This window comes from Hyla sarda, unplaced genomic scaffold (genome assembly GCF_029499605.1).
Source record: "Hyla sarda isolate aHylSar1 unplaced genomic scaffold, aHylSar1.hap1 scaffold_266, whole genome shotgun sequence".
Lineage (NCBI taxonomy): Eukaryota > Metazoa > Chordata > Amphibia > Anura > Hylidae > Hyla > Hyla sarda.
The window spans coordinates 85,226-102,975 of record NW_026609353.1 but is presented as its reverse complement, the minus strand read 5'-3'; the positions used below and the strand labels follow the sequence as shown (position 1 = coordinate 102,975).

At 46.1% G+C, this 17,750-nt stretch overlaps 8 non-coding genes across 8 annotated transcripts; all 8 read left to right on the top strand.

Annotated features, from left to right (window-relative positions):
- The first annotated feature begins 1,046 nt into the window (after positions 1 to 1,046).
- LOC130324823 (U2 spliceosomal RNA) lies at positions 1,047 to 1,237 on the top strand. Its single transcript, XR_008869758.1, has one exon. It is a non-coding gene; the product is annotated as a U2 spliceosomal RNA (small nuclear RNA).
- Positions 1,238 to 3,344: 2,107 nt separating this feature from the next.
- LOC130324822 (U2 spliceosomal RNA) lies at positions 3,345 to 3,535 on the top strand. Its single transcript, XR_008869757.1, has one exon. It is a non-coding gene; the product is annotated as a U2 spliceosomal RNA (small nuclear RNA).
- Positions 3,536 to 5,617: 2,082 nt separating this feature from the next.
- Positions 5,618 to 5,808, top strand: LOC130324821 (U2 spliceosomal RNA). The gene has a single exon (XR_008869756.1). It is a non-coding gene; the product is annotated as a U2 spliceosomal RNA (small nuclear RNA).
- A 2,094-nt stretch (positions 5,809 to 7,902) lies between these two features.
- On the top strand, positions 7,903 to 8,093 carry LOC130324820 (U2 spliceosomal RNA). The gene has a single exon (XR_008869755.1). It is a non-coding gene; the product is annotated as a U2 spliceosomal RNA (small nuclear RNA).
- A 2,093-nt stretch (positions 8,094 to 10,186) lies between these two features.
- On the top strand, positions 10,187 to 10,377 carry LOC130324819 (U2 spliceosomal RNA). The gene has a single exon (XR_008869754.1). It is a non-coding gene; the product is annotated as a U2 spliceosomal RNA (small nuclear RNA).
- A 2,084-nt stretch (positions 10,378 to 12,461) lies between these two features.
- On the top strand, positions 12,462 to 12,652 carry LOC130324818 (U2 spliceosomal RNA). The gene has a single exon (XR_008869753.1). It is a non-coding gene; the product is annotated as a U2 spliceosomal RNA (small nuclear RNA).
- A 2,096-nt stretch (positions 12,653 to 14,748) lies between these two features.
- On the top strand, positions 14,749 to 14,939 carry LOC130324817 (U2 spliceosomal RNA). The gene has a single exon (XR_008869752.1). It is a non-coding gene; the product is annotated as a U2 spliceosomal RNA (small nuclear RNA).
- Positions 14,940 to 17,034: 2,095 nt separating this feature from the next.
- Positions 17,035 to 17,225, top strand: LOC130324814 (U2 spliceosomal RNA). Its single transcript, XR_008869750.1, has one exon. It is a non-coding gene; the product is annotated as a U2 spliceosomal RNA (small nuclear RNA).
- The last annotated feature ends 525 nt before the right edge of the window (positions 17,226 to 17,750 follow it).

The window sequence follows — 17,750 nt, the reverse complement described above, 5'->3', positions numbered from 1 at the left end:
ATACGCCCAGAAAAGAGGCGAAAAGGAGAAAAACGTAAAAAAACGTGAAAAAAAAGTAAGAGGAAGAGAAGGGAAAAAAAGGTGGAAATGGGTTTAAAAGTGATTTCGGCGGAGAAATATATATATATATATATATATATATATATATATATATATATATATATATACGCGCACACACACACATATATATAAACGTATTCTCCGTTGAGATATTGCAGCCGCTGCTGTGTCCAGGCCCAGGAGCCTTAGCACTGTGCTGTGATGTCACTCAATACCACTGACATCACTAGGTGTAAACAACATCTCTCCTTTGCCCTTTGCTGTGTATGTGACTATGGAGCTGTTTGGTGATGTCGTCTATTATGGCCTTCATAGAAGCAACAGGAGATTGTTGCATCCATCTAGAACCCTCAGAACTACAGTGCTATGATGTCACTCACTTCCACAGGCCTTGCAGAGTGTAAACAACAACAACCCAGCTTTGTTGTGTATGTAACCATAGGGATTGTGATGTCACCTAGAACCTTCACAGCAGCGACAGCTTTATGAGGAGCATCAGCACTGCTCTGCCTGAGCAGAACCATCACCGCCATAGGTTGTCAAATAACCCGGATTTAACCCACACAGGTAAGTCCAATGGGGTGCAGGCATGTCCTCTATGCTTACAGCTTCCCGTGGGTGTTGGTTTGATACCGTTTGGGGACAGCCAAGGAGGCATCTGCAGGCAACAAAGGTAGGTGTGTGCTTGTGTGTGTGTTTCCTATGCAGATCCTAAGCCCAGTGTCACATGCAAGTAGGAGGAGTAAGAAGGGTTCCTGGCAAATCCGGGTTATGGATTGCATTTAAAAAGGCCCCGTGGGAGTGCAATGGGCCCCTGTCTTGCTGCTTAGCAATAATGGTATGGGTTTAGGTTCTGCTGTGTGTACTGGTGGTTGACTGCCCCCCAGCCCAGAGTGTGCATGGAAAATTGTCTGGCAGCCTCCCTGACAGCAAGCAGTGATAGTGCCCATGAAGGGGACCTTGTTGGGCCCGCCCCTTTCACGGTTATCGCTTCTCGGCCTTTTGGCTAAGATCAAGTGTAGTATCTGTTCTTATCAGTTTAATATCTGATACGTCCCCTATCTGGGGACCATATATTAAATGGATTTTTGAGAACGGGGGCCGATTTCGAAGCTTGCTTCCGTCGCCCTATGCATTGACCCGATATGGCAGTATCTTCGGGTACAGTGCACCACCCCCTTACAGGGTTAAAAAGAAAGATTCCTACTTTCATTGCTACCTGCTTGCTGGCTAGCCAGCTAGCCAGCCCTGTGGGCCTTGCTGCTGCTGCTGCTGCTGCTGCTGCTGCAGCCAAAAAACAAAAGGTGGTGCTGCTGCTGCTTCTGCTGCTTCTGCTTGTGTCTGGCCGCTGTTGGAGCGTCCAGGCACAGGACTTCTGCTGCTGCTGACTAAATGGCCTCCTTAATTGGATCATTTGAGTAGCCAGCACACCTGTGCAGGTAGGGCATGACATGATAGGCAGCTGCCTTGATAGCGGGTGGGTGCTGAATGTTCCTAATTGACAAAATAAGATTAATGCTTATGAAGAAATATAAAATCTCATCCCTTCCCCAATATCGCGCCACACCCCTACCCCTTAATTCCCTGGTTGAACTTGATGGACATATGTCTTTTTTCGACCGTACTAACTATGTAACTATGTAACATAACATGGGGGGGTCTCCTGGCTGTTCACACAGGTGTGTCATTGCTGTACATTGACCATGCATTGCTTCTGTGGTATTGCAAAGGCAAAGACAAATGCTTCCAGCCATCCATTGCACTAATGGATTGGTCATCAGCTGGCTGTCTATGTCCCGCATCAATATAGACCAAAGTACAGAGGGTTAGGCTATGCTATAGTGCACCTACCTGATGCATCAGAAGGTGCGAGGCCCTTGCTAAATTCTGTGCACAGACTTTGAGATCTATGCTTTAGACTGTATCTAAACCTGCTCCAACATGGACTGACATTCTGGCCTACTTTCAGCCGATGCGACTTGTCTGTCGCTGAACAGTCGCTTTTTATGTATTCAGCACCTATGTATAATGTTGTAAAAATGCTCTAGAAGCTAAAGTCGCAGAAATGTCACACATATTTGGCCTGCAACTTTCTGTGCGACAAATTCAGACAGGAAAAATCAGTATAAATCCTTAGAAAATTATCCCCCAGTGTCTCCATCTGCTGGCGGTATTGAATAAGCATTGCTGCACTGATGGGGTATGCATTAGACGAAAAAAAAGAAGAAAAAGAAGAATAATACGCCCAGAAAAGAGGCGAAAAGGAGAAAAACGTAAAAAAACGTGAAAAAAAAGTAAGAGGAAGAGAAGGGAAAAAAAGGTGGAAATGGGTTTAAAAGTGATTTCGGCGGAGAAATATATATATATATATATATATATATATATATATATATATATATATATATATATATACGCGCACACACACACATATATATAAACGTATTCTCCGTTGAGATATTGCAGCCGCTGCTGTGTCCAGGCCCAGGAGCCTTAGCACTGTGCTGTGATGTCACTCAATACCACTGACATCACTAGGTGTAAACAACATCTCTCCTTTGCTGTGTATGTGACTATGGAGCTGTTTGGTGATGTCGTCTATTATGGCCTTCATAGAAGCAACAGGAGATTGTTGCATCCATCTAGAACCCTCAGAACTACAGTGCTATGATGTCACTCACTTCCACAGGCCTTGCAGAGTGTAAACAACAACAACCCAGCTTTGTTGTGTATGTAACCATAGGGATTGTGATGTCACCTAGAACCTTCACAGCAGCGACAGCTTTATGAGGAGCATCAGCACTGCTCTGCCTGAGCAGAACCATCACCGCCATAGGTTGTCAAATAACCCGGATTTAACCCACACAGGTAAGTCCAATGGGGTGCAGGCATGTCCTCTATGCTTACAGCCTCCCGTGGGTGTTGGTTTGATACCGTTTGGGGACAGCCAAGGAGGCATCTGCAGGCAACAAAGGTAGGTGTGTGCTTGTGTGTGTGTTTCCTATGCAGATCCTAAGCCCAGTGTCACATGCAAGTAGGAGGAGTAAGAAGGGTTCCTGGCAAATCCGGGTTATGGATTGCATTTAAAAAGGCCCCGTGGGAGTGCAATGGGCCCCTGTCTTGCTGCTTAGCAATAATGGTATGGGTTTAGGTTCTGCTGTGTGTACTGGTGGTTGACTGCCCCCCAGCCCAGAGTGTGCATGGAAAATTGTCTGGCAGCCTCCCTGACAGCAAGCAGTGATAGTGCCCATGAAGGGGACCTTGTTGGGCCCGCCCCTTTCACGGTTATCGCTTCTCGGCCTTTTGGCTAAGATCAAGTGTAGTATCTGTTCTTATCAGTTTAATATCTGATACGTCCCCTATCTGGGGACCATATATTAAATGGATTTTTGAGAACGGGGGCCGATTTCGAAGCTTGCTTCCGTCGCCCTATGCATTGACCCGATATGGCAGTATCTTCGGGTACAGTGCACCACCCCCTTACAGGGTTAAAAAGAAAGATTCCTACTTTCATTGCTACCTGCTTGCTGGCTAGCCAGCTAGCCAGCCCTGTGGGCCTTGCTGCTGCTGCTGCTGCTGCTGCTGCAGCCAAAAAACAAAAGGTGGTGCTGCTGCTGCTTCTGCTGCTTCTGCTTGTGTCTGGCCGCTGTTGGAGCGTCCAGGCACAGGACTTCTGCTGCTGCTGACTAAATGGCCTCCTTAATTGGATCATTTGAGTAGCCAGCACACCTGTGCAGGTAGGGCATGACATGATAGGCAGCTGCCTTGATAGCGGGTGGGTGCTGAATGTTCCTAATTGACAAAATAAGATTAATGCTTATGAAGAAATATAAAATCTCATCCCTTCCCCAATATCGCGCCACACCCCTACCCCTTAATTCCCTGGTTGAACTTGATGGACATATGTCTTTTTTCGACCGTACTAACTATGTAACTATGTAACATAACATGGGGGGGTCTCCTGGCTGTTCACACAGGTGTGTCATTGCTGTACATTGACCATGCATTGCTTCTGTGGTATTGCAAAGGCAAAGACAAATGCTTCCAGCCATCCATTGCACTAATGGATTGGTCATCAGCTGGCTGTCTATGTCCCGCATCAATATAGACCAAAGTACAGAGGGTTAGGCTATGCTATAGTGCACCTACCTGATGCATCAGAAGGTGCGAGGCCCTTGCTAAATTCTGTGCACAGACTTTGAGATCTATGCTTTAGACTGTATCTAAACCTGCTCCAACATGGACTGACATTCTGGCCTACTTTCAGCCGATGCGACTTGTCTGTCGCTGAACAGTCGCTTTTTATGTATTCAGCACCTATGTATAATGTTGTAAAAATGCTCTAGAAGCTAAAGTCGCAGAAATGTCACACATATTTGGCCTGCAACTTTCTGTGCGACAAATTCAGACAGGAAAAATCAGTATAAATCCTTAGAAAATTATCCCCCAGTGTCTCCATCTGCTGGCGGTATTGAATAAGCATTGCTGCACTGATGGGGTATGCATTAGACGAAAAAAAAGAAGAAAAAGAAGAATAATACGCCCAGAAAAGAGGCGAAAAGGAGAAAAACGTAAAAAAACGTGAAAAAAAAGTAAGAGGAAGAGAAGGGAAAAAAAGGTGGAAATGGGTTTAAAAGTGATTTCGGCGGAGAAATATATATATATATATATATATATATATATATATACGCGCACACACACACATATATATAAACGTATTCTCCGTTGAGATATTGCAGCCGCTGCTGTGTCCAGGCCCAGGAGCCTTAGCACTGTGCTGTGATGTCACTCAATACCACTGACATCACTAGGTGTAAACAACATCTCTCCTTTGCTGTGTATGTGACTATGGAGCTGTTTGGTGATGTCGTCTATTATGGCCTTCATAGAAGCAACAGGAGATTGTTGCATCCATCTAGAACCCTCAGAACTACAGTGCTATGATGTCACTCACTTCCACAGGCCTTGCAGAGTGTAAACAACAACAACCCAGCTTTGTTGTGTATGTAACCATAGGGATTGTGATGTCACCTAGAACCTTCACAGCAGCGACAGCTTTATGAGGAGCATCAGCACTGCTCTGCCTGAGCAGAACCATCACCGCCATAGGTTGTCAAATAACCCGGATTTAACCCACACAGGTAAGTCCAATGGGGTGCAGGCATGTCCTCTATGCTTACAGCTTCCCGTGGGTGTTGGTTTGATACCGTTTGGGGACAGCCAAGGAGGCATCTGCAGGCAACAAAGGTAGGTGTGTGCTTGTGTGTGTGTTTCCTATGCAGATCCTAAGCCCAGTGTCACATGCAAGTAGGAGGAGTAAGAAGGGTTCCTGGCAAATCCGGGTTATGGATTGCATTTAAAAAGGCCCCGTGGGAGTGCAATGGGCCCCTGTCTTGCTGCTTAGCAATAATGGTATGGGTTTAGGTTCTGCTGTGTGTACTGGTGGTTGACTGCCCCCCAGCCCAGAGTGTGCATGGAAAATTGTCTGGCAGCCTCCCTGACAGCAAGCAGTGATAGTGCCCATGAAGGGGACCTTGTTGGGCCCGCCCCTTTCACGGTTATCGCTTCTCGGCCTTTTGGCTAAGATCAAGTGTAGTATCTGTTCTTATCAGTTTAATATCTGATACGTCCCCTATCTGGGGACCATATATTAAATGGATTTTTGAGAACGGGGGCCGATTTCGAAGCTTGCTTCCGTCGCCCTATGCATTGACCCGATATGGCAGTATCTTCGGGTACAGTGCACCACCCCCTTACAGGGTTAAAAAGAAAGATTCCTACTTTCATTGCTACCTGCTTGCTGGCTAGCCAGCTAGCCAGCCCTGTGGGCCTTGCTGCTGCTGCTGCTGCTGCTGCTGCAGCCAAAAAACAAAAGGTGGTGCTGCTGCTGCTTCTGCTGCTTCTGCTTGTGTCTGGCCGCTGTTGGAGCGTCCAGGCACAGGACTTCTGCTGCTGCTGACTAAATGGCCTCCTTAATTGGATCATTTGAGTAGCCAGCACACCTGTGCAGGTAGGGCATGACATGATAGGCAGCTGCCTTGATAGCGGGTGGGTGCTGAATGTTCCTAATTGACAAAATAAGATTAATGCTTATGAAGAAATATTAAATCTCATCCCTTCCCCAATATCGCGCCACACCCCTACCCCTTAATTCCCTGGTTGAACTTGATGGACATATGTCTTTTTTCGACCGTACTAACTATGTAACTATGTAACATAACATGGGGGGGTCTCCTGGCTTTTCACACAGGTGTGTCATTGCTGTACATTGACCATGCATTGCTTCTGTGGTATTGCAAAGGCAAAGACAAATGCTTCCAGCCATCCATTGCACTAATGGATTGGTCATCAGCTGGCTGTCTATGTCCCGCATCAATATAGACCAAAGTACAGAGGGTTAGGCTATGCTATAGTGCACCTACCTGATGCATCAGAAGGTGCGAGGCCCTTGCTAAATTCTGTGCACAGACTTTGAGATCTATGCTTTAGACTGTATCTAAACCTGCTCCAACATGGACTGACATTCTGGCCTACTTTCAGCCGATGCGACTTGTCTGTCGCTGAACAGTCGCTTTTTATGTATTCAGCACCTATGTATAATGTTGTAAAAATGCTCTAGAAGCTAAAGTCGCAGAAATGTCACACATATTTGGCCTGCAACTTTCTGTGCGACAAATTCAGACAGGAAAAATCAGTATAAATCCTTAGAAAATTATCCCCCAGTGTCTCCATCTGCTGGCGGTATTGAATAAGCATTGCTGCACTGATGGGGTATGCATTAGACGAAAAAAAAGAAGAAAAAGAAGAATAATACGCCCAGAAAAGAGGCGAAAAGGAGAAAAACGTAAAAAAACGTGAAAAAAAAGTAAGAGGAAGAGAAGGGAAAAAAAGGTGGAAATGGGTTTAAAAGTGATTTCGGCGGAGAAATATATATATATATATATATATATATATATATATATATATATATATACGCGCACACACACACATATATATAAACGTATTCTCCGTTGAGATATTGCAGCCGCTGCTGTGTCCAGGCCCAGGAGCCTTAGCACTGTGCTGTGATGTCACTCAATACCACTGACATCACTAGGTGTAAACAACATCTCTCCTTTGCTGTGTATGTGACTATGGAGCTGTTTGGTGATGTCGTCTATTATGGCCTTCATAGAAGCAACAGGAGATTGTTGCATCCATCTAGAACCCTCAGAACTACAGTGCTATGATGTCACTCACTTCCACAGGCCTTGCAGAGTGTAAACAACAACAACCCAGCTTTGTTGTGTATGTAACCATAGGGATTGTGATGTCACCTAGAACCTTCACAGCAGCGACAGCTTTATGAGGAGCATCAGCACTGCTCTGCCTGAGCAGAACCATCACCGCCATAGGTTGTCAAATAACCCGGATTTAACCCACACAGGTAAGTCCAATGGGGTGCAGGCATGTCCTCTATGCTTACAGCTTCCCGTGGGTGTTGGTTTGATACCGTTTGGGGACAGCCAAGGAGGCATCTGCAGGCAACAAAGGTAGGTGTGTGCTTGTGTGTGTGTTTCCTATGCAGATCCTAAGCCCAGTGTCACATGCAAGTAGGAGGAGTAAGAAGGGTTCCTGGCAAATCCGGGTTATGGATTGCATTTAAAAAGGCCCCGTGGGAGTGCAATGGGCCCCTGTCTTGCTGCTTAGCAATAATGGTATGGGTTTAGGTTCTGCTGTGTGTACTGGTGGTTGACTGCCCCCCAGCCCAGAGTGTGCATGGAAAATTGTCTGGCAGCCTCCCTGACAGCAAGCAGTGATAGTGCCCATGAAGGGGACCTTGTTGGGCCCGCCCCTTTCACGGTTATCGCTTCTCGGCCTTTTGGCTAAGATCAAGTGTAGTATCTGTTCTTATCAGTTTAATATCTGATACGTCCCCTATCTGGGGACCATATATTAAATGGATTTTTGAGAACGGGGGCCGATTTCGAAGCTTGCTTCCGTCGCCCTATGCATTGACCCGATATGGCAGTATCTTCGGGTACAGTGCACCACCCCCTTACAGGGTTAAAAAGAAAGATTCCTACTTTCATTGCTACCTGCTTGCTGGCTAGCCAGCTAGCCAGCCCTGTGGGCCTTGCTGCTGCTGCTGCTGCTGCTGCTGCTGCAGCCAAAAAACAAAAGGTGGTGCTGCTGCTGCTTCTGCTGCTTCTGCTTGTGTCTGGCCGCTGTTGGAGCGTCCAGGCACAGGACTTCTGCTGCTGCTGACTAAATGGCCTCCTTAATTGGATCATTTGAGTAGCCAGCACACCTGTGCAGGTAGGGCATGACATGATAGGCAGCTGCCTTGATAGCGGGTGGGTGCTGAATGTTCCTAATTGACAAAATAAGATTAATGCTTATGAAGAAATATAAAATCTCATCCCTTCCCCAATATCGCGCCACACCCCTACCCCTTAATTCCCTGGTTGAACTTGATGGACATATGTCTTTTTTCGACCGTACTAACTATGTAACTATGTAACATAACATGGGGGGGTCTCCTGGCTGTTCACACAGGTGTGTCATTGCTGTACATTGACCATGCATTGCTTCTGTGGTATTGCAAAGGCAAAGACAAATGCTTCCAGCCATCCATTGCACTAATGGATTGGTCATCAGCTGGCTGTCTATGTCCCGCATCAATATAGACCAAAGTACAGAGGGTTAGGCTATGCTATAGTGCACCTACCTGATGCATCAGAAGGTGCGAGGCCCTTGCTAAATTCTGTGCACAGACTTTGAGATCTATGCTTTAGACTGTATCTAAACCTGCTCCAACATGGACTGACATTCTGGCCTACTTTCAGCCGATGCGACTTGTCTGTCGCTGAACAGTCGCTTTTTATGTATTCAGCACCTATGTATAATGTTGTAAAAATGCTCTAGAAGCTAAAGTCGCAGAAATGTCACACATATTTGGCCTGCAACTTTCTGTGCGACAAATTCAGACAGGAAAAATCAGTATAAATCCTTAGAAAATTATCCCCCAGTGTCTCCATCTGCTGGCGGTATTGAATAAGCATTGCTGCACTGATGGGGTATGCATTAGACGAAAAAAAAGAAGAAAAAGAAGAATAATACGCCCAGAAAAGAGGCGAAAAGGAGAAAAACGTAAAAAAACGTGAAAAAAAAGTAAGAGGAAGAGAAGGGAAAAAAAGGTGGAAATGGGTTTAAAAGTGATTTCGGCGGAGAAATATATATATATATATATATATATATATATATATATATATATACGCGCACACACACACATATATATAAACGTATTCTCCGTTGAGATATTGCAGCCGCTGCTGTGTCCAGGCCCAGGAGCCTTAGCACTGTGCTGTGATGTCACTCAATACCACTGACATCACTAGGTGTAAACAACATCTCTCCTTTGCTGTGTATGTGACTATGGAGCTGTTTGGTGATGTCGTCTATTATGGCCTTCATAGAAGCAACAGGAGATTGTTGCATCCATCTAGAACCCTCAGAACTACAGTGCTATGATGTCACTCACTTCCACAGGCCTTGCAGAGTGTAAACAACAACAACCCAGCTTTGTTGTGTATGTAACCATAGGGATTGTGATGTCACCTAGAACCTTCACAGCAGCGACAGCTTTATGAGGAGCATCAGCACTGCTCTGCCTGAGCAGAACCATCACCGCCATAGGTTGTCAAATAACCCGGATTTAACCCACACAGGTAAGTCCAATGGGGTGCAGGCATGTCCTCTATGCTTACAGCCTCCCGTGGGTGTTGGTTTGATACCGTTTGGGGACAGCCAAGGAGGCATCTGCAGGCAACAAAGGTAGGTGTGTGCTTGTGTGTGTGTTTCCTATGCAGATCCTAAGCCCAGTGTCACATGCAAGTAGGAGGAGTAAGAAGGGTTCCTGGCAAATCCGGGTTATGGATTGCATTTAAAAAGGCCCCGTGGGAGTGCAATGGGCCCCTGTCTTGCTGCTTAGCAATAATGGTATGGGTTTAGGTTCTGCTGTGTGTACTGGTGGTTGACTGCCCCCCAGCCCAGAGTGTGCATGGAAAATTGTCTGGCAGCCTCCCTGACAGCAAGCAGTGATAGTGCCCATGAAGGGGACCTTGTTGGGCCCGCCCCTTTCACGGTTATCGCTTCTCGGCCTTTTGGCTAAGATCAAGTGTAGTATCTGTTCTTATCAGTTTAATATCTGATACGTCCCCTATCTGGGGACCATATATTAAATGGATTTTTGAGAACGGGGGCCGATTTCGAAGCTTGCTTCCGTCGCCCTATGCATTGACCCGATATGGCAGTATCTTCGGGTACAGTGCACCACCCCCTTACAGGGTTAAAAAGAAAGATTCCTACTTTCATTGCTACCTGCTTGCTGGCTAGCCAGCTAGCCAGCCCTGTGGGCCTTGCTGCTGCTGCTGCTGCTGCTGCTGCAGCCAAAAAACAAAAGGTGGTGCTGCTGCTGCTTCTGCTGCTTCTGCTTGTGTCTGGCCGCTGTTGGAGCGTCCAGGCACAGGACTTCTGCTGCTGCTGACTAAATGGCCTCCTTAATTGGATCATTTGAGTAGCCAGCACACCTGTGCAGGTAGGGCATGACATGATAGGCAGCTGCCTTGATAGCGGGTGGGTGCTGAATGTTCCTAATTGACAAAATAAGATTAATGCTTATGAAGAAATATAAAATCTCATCCCTTCCCCAATATCGCGCCACACCCCTACCCCTTAATTCCCTGGTTGAACTTGATGGACATATGTCTTTTTTCGACCGTACTAACTATGTAACTATGTAACATAACATGGGGGGGTCTCCTGGCTGTTCACACAGGTGTGTCATTGCTGTACATTGACCATGCATTGCTTCTGTGGTATTGCAAAGGCAAAGACAAATGCTTCCAGCCATCCATTGCACTAATGGATTGGTCATCAGCTGGCTGTCTATGTCCCGCATCAATATAGACCAAAGTACAGAGGGTTAGGCTATGCTATAGTGCACCTACCTGATGCATCAGAAGGTGCGAGGCCCTTGCTAAATTCTGTGCACAGACTTTGAGATCTATGCTTTAGACTGTATCTAAACCTGCTCCAACATGGACTGACATTCTGGCCTACTTTCAGCCGATGCGACTTGTCTGTCGCTGAACAGTCGCTTTTTATGTATTCAGCACCTATGTATAATGTTGTAAAAATGCTCTAGAAGCTAAAGTCGCAGAAATGTCACACATATTTGGCCTGCAACTTTCTGTGCGACAAATTCAGACAGGAAAAATCAGTATAAATCCTTAGAAAATTATCCCCCAGTGTCTCCATCTGCTGGCGGTATTGAATAAGCATTGCTGCACTGATGGGGTATGCATTAGACGAAAAAAAAGAAGAAAAAGAAGAATAATACGCCCAGAAAAGAGGCGAAAAGGAGAAAAACGTAAAAAAACGTGAAAAAAAAGTAAGAGGAAGAGAAGGGAAAAAAAGGTGGAAATGGGTTTAAAAGTGATTTCGGCGGAGAAATATATATATATATATATATATATATATATATATATACGCGCACACACACACATATATATAAACGTATTCTCCGTTGAGATATTGCAGCCGCTGCTGTGTCCAGGCCCAGGAGCCTTAGCACTGTGCTGTGATGTCACTCAATACCACTGACATCACTAGGTGTAAACAACATCTCTCCTTTGCTGTGTATGTGACTATGGAGCTGTTTGGTGATGTCGTCTATTATGGCCTTCATAGAAGCAACAGGAGATTGTTGCATCCATCTAGAACCCTCAGAACTACAGTGCTATGATGTCACTCACTTCCACAGGCCTTGCAGAGTGTAAACAACAACAACCCAGCTTTGTTGTGTATGTAACCATAGGGATTGTGATGTCACCTAGAACCTTCACAGCAGCGACAGCTTTATGAGGAGCATCAGCACTGCTCTGCCTGAGCAGAACCATCACCGCCATAGGTTGTCAAATAACCCGGATTTAACCCACACAGGTAAGTCCAATGGGGTGCAGGCATGTCCTCTATGCTTACAGCTTCCCGTGGGTGTTGGTTTGATACCGTTTGGGGACAGCCAAGGAGGCATCTGCAGGCAACAAAGGTAGGTGTGTGCTTGTGTGTGTGTTTCCTATGCAGATCCTAAGCCCAGTGTCACATGCAAGTAGGAGGAGTAAGAAGGGTTCCTGGCAAATCCGGGTTATGGATTGCATTTAAAAAGGCCCCGTGGGAGTGCAATGGGCCCCTGTCTTGCTGCTTAGCAATAATGGTATGGGTTTAGGTTCTGCTGTGTGTACTGGTGGTTGACTGCCCCCCAGCCCAGAGTGTGCATGGAAAATTGTCTGGCAGCCTCCCTGACAGCAAGCAGTGATAGTGCCCATGAAGGGGACCTTGTTGGGCCCGCCCCTTTCACGGTTATCGCTTCTCGGCCTTTTGGCTAAGATCAAGTGTAGTATCTGTTCTTATCAGTTTAATATCTGATACGTCCCCTATCTGGGGACCATATATTAAATGGATTTTTGAGAACGGGGGCCGATTTCGAAGCTTGCTTCCGTCGCCCTATGCATTGACCCGATATGGCAGTATCTTCGGGTACAGTGCACCACCCCCTTACAGGGTTAAAAAGAAAGATTCCTACTTTCATTGCTACCTGCTTGCTGGCTAGCCAGCTAGCCAGCCCTGTGGGCCTTGCTGCTGCTGCTGCTGCTGCTGCTGCAGCCAAAAAACAAAAGGTGGTGCTGCTGCTGCTTCTGCTGCTTCTGCTTGTGTCTGGCCGCTGTTGGAGCGTCCAGGCACAGGACTTCTGCTGCTGCTGACTAAATGGCCTCCTTAATTGGATCATTTGAGTAGCCAGCACACCTGTGCAGGTAGGGCATGACATGATAGGCAGCTGCCTTGATAGCGGGTGGGTGCTGAATGTTCCTAATTGACAAAATAAGATTAATGCTTATGAAGAAATATTAAATCTCATCCCTTCCCCAATATCGCGCCACACCCCTACCCCTTAATTCCCTGGTTGAACTTGATGGACATATGTCTTTTTTCGACCGTACTAACTATGTAACTATGTAACATAACATGGGGGGGTCTCCTGGCTTTTCACACAGGTGTGTCATTGCTGTACATTGACCATGCATTGCTTCTGTGGTATTGCAAAGGCAAAGACAAATGCTTCCAGCCATCCATTGCACTAATGGATTGGTCATCAGCTGGCTGTCTATGTCCCGCATCAATATAGACCAAAGTACAGAGGGTTAGGCTATGCTATAGTGCACCTACCTGATGCATCAGAAGGTGCGAGGCCCTTGCTAAATTCTGTGCACAGACTTTGAGATCTATGCTTTAGACTGTATCTAAACCTGCTCCAACATGGACTGACATTCTGGCCTACTTTCAGCCGATGCGACTTGTCTGTCGCTGAACAGTCGCTTTTTATGTATTCAGCACCTATGTATAATGTTGTAAAAATGCTCTAGAAGCTAAAGTCGCAGAAATGTCACACATATTTGGCCTGCAACTTTCTGTGCGACAAATTCAGACAGGAAAAATCAGTATAAATCCTTAGAAAATTATCCCCCAGTGTCTCCATCTGCTGGCGGTATTGAATAAGCATTGCTGCACTGATGGGGTATGCATTAGACGAAAAAAAAGAAGAAAAAGAAGAATAATACGCCCAGAAAAGAGGCGAAAAGGAGAAAAACGTAAAAAAACGTGAAAAAAAAGTAAGAGGAAGAGAAGGGAAAAAAAGGTGGAAATGGGTTTAAAAGTGATTTCGGCGGAGAAATATATATATATATATATATATATATATATATATATATATATATATATACGCGCACACACACACATATATATAAACGTATTCTCCGTTGAGATATTGCAGCCGCTGCTGTGTCCAGGCCCAGGAGCCTTAGCACTGTGCTGTGATGTCACTCAATACCACTGACATCACTAGGTGTAAACAACATCTCTCCTTTGCTGTGTATGTGACTATGGAGCTGTTTGGTGATGTCGTCTATTATGGCCTTCATAGAAGCAACAGGAGATTGTTGCATCCATCTAGAACCCTCAGAACTACAGTGCTATGATGTCACTCACTTCCACAGGCCTTGCAGAGTGTAAACAACAACAACCCAGCTTTGTTGTGTATGTAACCATAGGGATTGTGATGTCACCTAGAACCTTCACAGCAGCGACAGCTTTATGAGGAGCATCAGCACTGCTCTGCCTGAGCAGAACCATCACCGCCATAGGTTGTCAAATAACCCGGATTTAACCCACACAGGTAAGTCCAATGGGGTGCAGGCATGTCCTCTATGCTTACAGCTTCCCGTGGGTGTTGGTTTGATACCGTTTGGGGACAGCCAAGGAGGCATCTGCAGGCAACAAAGGTAGGTGTGTGCTTGTGTGTGTGTTTCCTATGCAGATCCTAAGCCCAGTGTCACATGCAAGTAGGAGGAGTAAGAAGGGTTCCTGGCAAATCCGGGTTATGGATTGCATTTAAAAAGGCCCCGTGGGAGTGCAATGGGCCCCTGTCTTGCTGCTTAGCAATAATGGTATGGGTTTAGGTTCTGCTGTGTGTACTGGTGGTTGACTGCCCCCCAGCCCAGAGTGTGCATGGAAAATTGTCTGGCAGCCTCCCTGACAGCAAGCAGTGATAGTGCCCATGAAGGGGACCTTGTTGGGCCCGCCCCTTTCACGGTTATCGCTTCTCGGCCTTTTGGCTAAGATCAAGTGTAGTATCTGTTCTTATCAGTTTAATATCTGATACGTCCCCTATCTGGGGACCATATATTAAATGGATTTTTGAGAACGGGGGCCGATTTCGAAGCTTGCTTCCGTCGCCCTATGCATTGACCCGATATGGCAGTATCTTCGGGTACAGTGCACCACCCCCTTACAGGGTTAAAAAGAAAGATTCCTACTTTCATTGCTACCTGCTTGCTGGCTAGCCAGCTAGCCAGCCCTGTGGGCCTTGCTGCTGCTGCTGCTGCTGCTGCTGCTGCAGCCAAAAAACAAAAGGTGGTGCTGCTGCTGCTTCTGCTGCTTCTGCTTGTGTCTGGCCGCTGTTGGAGCGTCCAGGCACAGGACTTCTGCTGCTGCTGACTAAATGGCCTCCTTAATTGGATCATTTGAGTAGCCAGCACACCTGTGCAGGTAGGGCATGACATGATAGGCAGCTGCCTTGATAGCGGGTGGGTGCTGAATGTTCCTAATTGACAAAATAAGATTAATGCTTATGAAGAAATATTAAATCTCATCCCTTCCCCAATATCGCGCCACACCCCTACCCCTTAATTCCCTGGTTGAACTTGATGGACATATGTCTTTTTTCGACCGTACTAACTATGTAACTATGTAACATAACATGGGGGGGTCTCCTGGCTTTTCACACAGGTGTGTCATTGCTGTACATTGACCATGCATTGCTTCTGTGGTATTGCAAAGGCAAAGACAAATGCTTCCAGCCATCCATTGCACTAATGGATTGGTCATCAGCTGGCTGTCTATGTCCCGCATCAATATAGACCAAAGTACAGAGGGTTAGGCTATGCTATAGTGCACCTACCTGATGCATCAGAAGGTGCGAGGCCCTTGCTAAATTCTGTGCACAGACTTTGAGATCTATGCTTTAGACTGTATCTAAACCTGCTCCAACATGGACTGACATTCTGGCCTACTTTCAGCCGATGCGACTTGTCTGTCGCTGAACAGTCGCTTTTTATGTATTCAGCACCTATGTATAATGTTGTAAAAATGCTCTAGAAGCTAAAGTCGCAGAAATGTCACACATATTTGGCCTGCAACTTTCTGTGCGACAAATTCAGACAGGAAAAATCAGTATAAATCCTTAGAAAATTATCCCCCAGTGTCTCCATCTGCTGGCGGTATTGAATAAGCATTGCTGCACTGATGGGGTATGCATTAGACGAAAAAAAAGAAGAAAAAGAAGAATAATACGCCCAGAAAAGAGGCGAAAAGGAGAAAAACGTAAAAAAACGTGAAAAAAAAGTAAGAGGAAGAGAAGGGAAAAAAAGGTGGAAATGGGTTTAAAAGTGATTTCGGCGGAGAAATATATATATATATATATATATATATATATATATATATATATATACGCGCACACACACACATATATATAAACGTATTCTCCGTTGAGATATTGCAGCCGCTGCTGTGTCCAGGCCCAGGAGCCTTAGCACTGTGCTGTGATGTCACTCAATACCACTGACATCACTAGGTGTAAACAACATCTCTCCTTTGCTGTGTATGTGACTATGGAGCTGTTTGGTGATGTCGTCTATTATGGCCTTCATAGAAGCAACAGGAGATTGTTGCATCCATCTAGAACCCTCAGAACTACAGTGCTATGATGTCACTCACTTCCACAGGCCTTGCAGAGTGTAAACAACAACAACCCAGCTTTGTTGTGTATGTAACCATAGGGATTGTGATGTCACCTAGAACCTTCACAGCAGCGACAGCTTTATGAGGAGCATCAGCACTGCTCTGCCTGAGCAGAACCATCACCGCCATAGGTTGTCAAATAACCCGGATTTAACCCACACAGGTAAGTCCAATGGGGTGCAGGCATGTCCTCTATGCTTACAGCTTCCCGTGGGTGTTGGTTTGATACCGTTTGGGGACAGCCAAGGAGGCATCTGCAGGCAACAAAGGTAGGTGTGTGCTTGTGTGTGTGTTTCCTATGCAGATCCTAAGCCCAGTGTCACATGCAAGTAGGAGGAGTAAGAAGGGTTCCTGGCAAATCCGGGTTATGGATTGCATTTAAAAAGGCCCCGTGGGAGTGCAATGGGCCCCTGTCTTGCTGCTTAGCAATAATGGTATGGGTTTAGGTTCTGCTGTGTGTACTGGTGGTTGACTGCCCCCCAGCCCAGAGTGTGCATGGAAAATTGTCTGGCAGCCTCCCTGACAGCAAGCAGTGATAGTGCCCATGAAGGGGACCTTGTTGGGCCCGCCCCTTTCACGGTTATCGCTTCTCGGCCTTTTGGCTAAGATCAAGTGTAGTATCTGTTCTTATCAGTTTAATATCTGATACGTCCCCTATCTGGGGACCATATATTAAATGGATTTTTGAGAACGGGGGCCGATTTCGAAGCTTGCTTCCGTCGCCCTATGCATTGACCCGATATGGCAGTATCTTCGGGTACAGTGCACCACCCCCTTACAGGGTTAAAAAGAAAGATTCCTACTTTCATTGCTACCTGCTTGCTGGCTAGCCAGCTAGCCAGCCCTGTGGGCCTTGCTGCTGCTGCTGCTGCTGCTGCTGCAGCCAAAAAACAAAAGGTGGTGCTGCTGCTGCTTCTGCTGCTTCTGCTTGTGTCTGGCCGCTGTTGGAGCGTCCAGGCACAGGACTTCTGCTGCTGCTGACTAAATGGCCTCCTTAATTGGATCATTTGAGTAGCCAGCACACCTGTGCAGGTAGGGCATGACATGATAGGCAGCTGCCTTGATAGCGGGTGGGTGCTGAATGTTCCTAATTGACAAAATAAGATTAATGCTTATGAAGAAATATAAAATCTCATCCCTTCCCCAATATCGCGCCACACCCCTACCCCTTAATTCCCTGGTTGAACTTGATGGACATATGTCTTTTTTCGACCGTACTAACTATGTAACTATGTAACATAACATGGGGGGGTCTCCTGGCTGTTCACACAGGTGTGTCATTGCTGTACATTGACCAT